Source organism: Penaeus japonicus, unplaced genomic scaffold (assembly GCF_977035675.1).
Source record: "Penaeus japonicus unplaced genomic scaffold, GWHDUDI00000001_assembly GWHDUDI00000031, whole genome shotgun sequence".
NCBI lineage: Eukaryota > Metazoa > Arthropoda > Malacostraca > Decapoda > Penaeidae > Penaeus > Penaeus japonicus.
In genome coordinates this window covers 19,114,266-19,120,478 of record NW_028234433.1, presented here as the reverse complement: position 1 = coordinate 19,120,478, position 6,213 = coordinate 19,114,266, and positions in this window count along the sequence as shown.

The window sequence follows — 6,213 nt, the reverse complement described above, 5'->3', positions numbered from 1 at the left end:
AAGCAAGATAAGTAAGAGACAGAAGACAGAGCAGAGCAAGAAGACAGAGAGAGAAGAGAGAGAAGTAGGAGAGGGCAAGAGACAGTAACGGAATAGAATAGACACAGATACCAACCGAAAGAAGTAGAACAGACCAGAAAGAAGGGGGCAGAAAAGACCCAGAGAGAAAACCAGAAGAAGAGAAGAAGAAAGAAGAAGAGAAAGAGAAAAGAAGAAGAAGACGATAGAACAGATCAGAGAGTACAGCAGAAAGAGAGAGAACAAGAAGAATCAGCACAGACAAGAGGGAAAAAATAAAAAAGCAGAAAGAAGAGAGAAAAGAAGAAAGCAGAGACTTGCAGCAGTAAACAGAACAGGAAGGGGGACAAAGCCACACAAGAAAGATGACAGCCAGAGAAGCGATGCCAGAAGACAAGAAGGAGCAGAGCAGTACACAAGAAAGACAGACAAGACAGAGACCAGGAAGATAGCAGAACAGAGAAAGAAGAGAGACCAGACAAGAGGCAGCAAGCAGAAGAGCAGAGCAGCAGAAGTTCGACAGAAAGCAAGAGAGAGCACAGAAGAAGAAACCAAAGAAAAAGACAGTCAGAAAAGAGAAAGACAGACAGAGAAAGAGCAGAAGCACCAGAAGGAGAAGGAGAAGAGAGAGAGAGAGCACGACCTCGAAGAAGAAAGAGCAAGACCCAGAACAGCAAGAAGGGGGAGTACAGACCAAGCAGCAGAAACCAGAGAGAAGCACACAGCACAGGCAGAAGAAATTAGAGACCAAGAGCAAGGCAGCAGGACCAAAGCAGGAGAAGAACACAGAGAAGAGAAGACCAGAACAGAAGCAAGCAGAAGAAGATCGAAGGAACCCAGAAGCAGCAGAAGCAGATACCACAAGAAGGGTCAAGAAGAACGAAGAAGAAACAGACAGCAGATAGCAGAATGAACAGAAAAAGAGAGCACACAGCAGCAGCACATGACAGAGAGACAGAAGCAGCAGAAGAGCAGACCTTTAGACAGAACAGAATGAAAAGAGGCATATGCAAAGCAGACAGGATAGAGAAGAGAGCAGACAGCAGGAAGGAAGAAGAGCAGAAGCAACAAGAACAGACAAGACCCGAGAGCAGAGAAGAAGACCACAAGCACGAAGAAGAGAGAAGCAAGAAGAGCAGACCAGAAGAGAGACAGGTCCGTAGCACAGAAAGTCCAGAAGAGACAGAACAGAAGATACAGATAGTGACTCAGAAGCCGAGAGAGCAGAAGAAGAACAGAAGACAGATAAGCAGAGAGAAGAACAGCAGCGCAGAATAGAGAAAGAAATCCAGAGAGAAGACAGGACAGAAGAATAAAGAAGACAGAACGAACAGAGCATACAGCAAACAAGAAACAGAGACACGACACAGAACAGCGACAAGAGAAGAAAACAGAAAGACAGCAAGACAGGAAGACACGAGAAAGAGAAGAAGGGCGAGAAGAAGTAAAAGAAAGAAGGGGAGGAAGGACAAGACGGACACACGCATCAAAAGAACAGAGAAGGGGGCAGATAAAGTAAGGACCAGACAGACACCAGAAGAGAGAAAGCTAAGAAGCAGAAACAAGAACAGAGAGAGGAAGCAGAGAACACCAGAAGAGCAGAAGAGAAGATCAAGAACAGAAAGAAGAGAGAGAGAAGATTTCGAAGAATAAGCATAAGCCGAACAGAAAGATAAGAAAAGACAGACAGCACAAGAGAAACGCAAGCAGAGACAGAGAGAGAAGAAAGAAAAAGACAAGAAAGAAGAAAGACAGAGACACCCAGACAAGAACAGTAAGAGAAGGATGAAAGAGAGAGACAGAGATACAGCCAGAAGGTGAAGAGACAGAAGAGAAGGCATAGACCAGAAGAAAAAGCCAGCAGCAGAAAGAAACCAAAGCACAGAGACAGAAAGAACCTGATAACAGAGGAACGTAGAGCCAGAAGCAGCAACAGAAAGCAGAAAGAAGAAAGATAGAGAATAGAGAAACACAGCAAGGAGCAGAAAGAGCAGAAAGTAGAAGAAGGGAGATAGCAGAAAAGACAGAACCAGACCAAAGAAGAAGAGATACGAAAAGAAGAGCCAGGAGTAGACAGAGAGAAAGAAGACCAGAACCCCCCCCACGAACGACCAAGCAGCTGAGAGCCCAGAAAAATGAGCAAGATAGGGGGAGCAGAAGACAGCCAGGAGAATACAAGAAGAGAGAAGAGCGGGCAACAGAGCAGCCAGCAGAGCAAAAAGCCAGAGAAAGAGAATGGAAGAGTCAGAGCAGAAGAGAATACCAAAGAAAGAACAGAAGAACAGAAGAGGAGAAACAGAAGAGAAGAGAAGGAAAACAGACAGCACAGGAGCAGAGAATAACAGTCAGCACAGCCTAGAGACCAGCAAGAAAGATAAGATCACAGATCTACCAGAAGAACAGAAAAGAAACAGAGGCAGCAGAAGGGGGACAGAACAAAGCAACGGAGCAGGAGGATAAGCAAGAGAAAGAGAGTACAGGCAAGAAAGAATGACCGAAGAAGGGACTGAAAGAGCCAGAGACAAGAACAGAGAAGGAGCCCAGGACCAGATGTGAAGAAGAGAAGAGATTCAGGAAAAGACAGAATAGCAGACGGAAGAAGACCAGCAGTGAATACGTCAAAGAGAAGAAGCGACAAGGAACGACAGAAGCAGAGCCGAGACTGAAGAATGAAGAAGACAGCCAGAAAGAGAAGTAAAGCAGAACAGACAGAGAGCAAGCAGAAGATTACAGAGAGAAACCAGACAGCACGACAGCAGAAAAAAAAAGAGAAAGTCAGACAGAGAAGAAAGACAAGAAGCAAGATCAGCATGACCAGCCCAGAGAACAGACACGACAGCAGAAAGCAGTAGAAGGGCGACAAAGAGAAAAGCAAGAAGAAGAGAGCAGAGAACGACAGAAGAGAAAGGACAGAAAAGATGAGGAAGAGAGAAGAAGAGAACCAGATCAGAATCAGAGGAGACCAGTAAACAGACAGATAGAAAGAAGAAGAAGAATGTAGACAGCAAGATGAAAAGGAGAGAAAGGAAGAAGCCAGACAGAGAAGACAGACAGAATAGCAGATAGGAAGAAAGAGCACAGACAGCACAGAGCAAGAGAGACAGAACACAAAACAGACAGAGAGAACAGATACCGCAGAAAGAGAAAGAGCAGTAAGAGAAGAAGAGAAAGATAGCAGAAGAAAGAGAACAGTGAGAAGAGAAAGAAGGAAGGGAGAGCAGAAGAAGAAAGGAGCAGACAGAAGCAGAGCACAGATAAAAGAGAAAGAAGAAGGAAAGAGAAAGAAAGCAAGAGATAGAAGAAGAAGAAGAAGGCAGATAAGACAAGAGAGGAAGCAGACAGAACCTAAAGAAGGGCGGAGAAAAAGAACACAGGAGAGAAGAAGACAGGAGAACGAGAGAAAGAAAAAGCAAGAAGAAAAGAAGACTGAAGAAGACAAGACGATTAGAACAGCACCAGAAAGCAGACAGATTAGCAGAGAAGAACAGAAAGAGAGAACAGAGAGCGATTAGAAAAAGATAGCAGAAGAGAGAAGGACCAACAAGAAGAGTAGATACAGACAGAACAGACAAGAACAGTAAGCAGAAAGAACAGTAAGCAGATCAGAGAAGAAGAGGAACTACAAAGAAGAAAGAGAAGACAGGAACAGAAAGAAGGAACAGACAGAGGAGAAGATGAGCAGAAGAGAACCAGATACAGACAGAAGATCAGAGAATAGATAGAAAGAAACAGAAGCAAGTAAGAGAAGCAGAATCAAAGAGAGACAGAGACAGAAGAAGAGAGACAGCCAGAGAAGAAGGGAGAAGGAGAGAAAGAAAGAAAGTAGAGATAGAGACAAGAACAGAGCGCAGAAGAAGAAACAGAAATAGAAGAAAGCAGGAGACAGTAGAAGAAAAGAAGCAAGTAAGAGAAGAGAGAATAGGGAGAAGCAGAGAGAGATTAGCAGGAGGAAGAACAGTAAGAACAGATGAAGAGGAACGAGAAAGAAAGAGCAGAGCACGAAATAGCAGAGCAGAGACAGACAACAGATAACAGAAAGAAGACAGAGAGAAAACACACCAGACAAAAAGAAAAAAAGGGGAGGAAACAGAGACTCAAGAAGAAGAAGAGAAGAAAGCACAGAAAGCCAAGAGAAGGGAGAACCAGAAAAGACAAGACAGCAGTAAGGAAGACTGACAGGACCACCAGGACCCACATGCAAGAAAGCAAGGAACAGAACAAAGACAGAAGAGCAGACAGAGAGAAGTAGAAAGAAGAGCAGAGTGAAGCACAGACGAAAAGAGAACACCAGAAGAGAAGACAGAAAGCAAGACAGAGACATCAGAACCAGAGAGGGAGGTAGAACACCAGAGAAACAGAAACAGCAGAGAGTGATAGCAGAAAGCAAGAATAGCCAGACAAGAAAGGAGTAAAGCAGAAGTTAGAGCAGAAAGTACAGCAGAGAAAGAACAAGAGAAAAGAGAAAGAAGAGAAACAGCATCAGAAAGAAGGAAGATTCAGAGAGAAGGGGGAAGAAAAGAAGAAAGAAGGCAGAGAGTATGATAAAGAAGGCAGAGTGCAGCTGGAAAAAGAAAGAAAGACACAGAAGAAAAGCAGAAGGGGGTAGAAGAAGTAGAGAGAAGCAAAAGAAGGAGAAAGAACCAAGAAAGAGAGAAGAGACAGAAGAGAGAAAGAAAGGAAAACAGGACAGGAAGCAGAGCCAGAGAAGAACGTCAAGCAGCAGAAAAGAAAGAAGGGTAGAAGGAGAAAGCAGCCATGAAGGGGGCTGAACAGCAGACAGAGGATTAGATGAAGAAGAGGAACAGAGTAGAGATAGGAGAAGGGAGAAGCAAGAAGAGAGGACAGAGGGGGATTGAAGAGAGTCTGAAGAAGAAGAAAGAAGAGGAAAAAAAAGTAGAAGTAGAGCAGAACATCAGCCAGAGATGAAGAGACAGAAGAGAAAAGACAGAAAGAAAGGGCAGATCAGTGAAAGACAGAGATCAGGACAGAAAGATGAGAAAGAGAGAAGAAAGGCAGCGAGAAGAGAAGAGAGTAGAAGCAGCAGAGAAAGGGGAGAAAGCCAGAACAGAAAACAGCAGAGAAAGTAGAGTGAGAAGAGAAAGGAGAAGAGACAGAGTGCAGAAAGAGAGAAAGAATCTAGAAGGAAGAAGAGAGAAGAGAGGGTTAGTGACACAGTAAGCAAGAATAGAGAGCAAGCTTAGAGCAAGAAGAAAAAGACGGAACAGACAGAGGAAGGGAGGAAGAAAGAGGCAGACACGACAGAAGAAGGGGGGAGAAGAGAAGATCAAAGCAAGAAAGAAAGAACAGTGTGAATAGAGCAGAAGACAGAAGAAGAAAGAAGAATAAAGAGAAGACAGATGAAGAGCAGCTACGCGAAGAACCAGAAGGGGGGGGAGAAGACAAGGAGAAGACAGAGCAGAAGGGGGACAAGAGAAGACAGATAGAGAAGAGAGGAGAAAGAAGCAAAGAATGAGAAAAGAGAGAAGATAGAAAGAAGATAGATAGAGAAAAAGAGAGAACAGAAGATAGAGGAGAGAACAGGAGACAGAGACAAGATAGAAAGAGAAAGAAGTGAAAGTGACAAGCAGAAGAGAGAACACAGAACAGAGACAAGAGACGAAAGAAGGGGGAGGCAGAAGTAACGCGGAAGAGTAGAGGAAGGCAGCAAGAGAGAGAAAGACAGGGAGAAAAGAGAATCAGAAAGAGAGAGATCAGGAAAAAGAAAACGAAAGAAGGAGAAGAGACAAGATAAGACAGCAAGACAGAAAGGATAAAAGAAGAAATGAGAGCAGAAGAAGACAAGAGAAGAGAAGAGATAGAAGATAGAAAGAACACAGAGAAGACAGAGAAAAAGACAGCAGAGAGAGAAGAACAGCTAGAGAAGAGAGACAGAGACACAGAACAGAAGAGAGCAGATAGAACAAGCAGAAGATCACAGAGAGACCCAGAGAAAGAAGAAGAGTAGAAGAGAAAGACAGCAAGGGGGCAAGGAGAAGAAGGACACAGCAAAGGACAGCAAGAGAGGAAAGAGAAAGAGCAGAAGGGGGAGGAGATAGATGTTCAGAAGTAAGGGCGCAGAAAGAAGAGAGAAAGAAGAAGAGCACAGGTAGAGAGAAAGAAGACAGAAAGAAGAGAGAGCAGAAAGAACCAGAGGCCAGAGAAGAAAGAAAGACAGCGAATAAAGAACGAAGACAG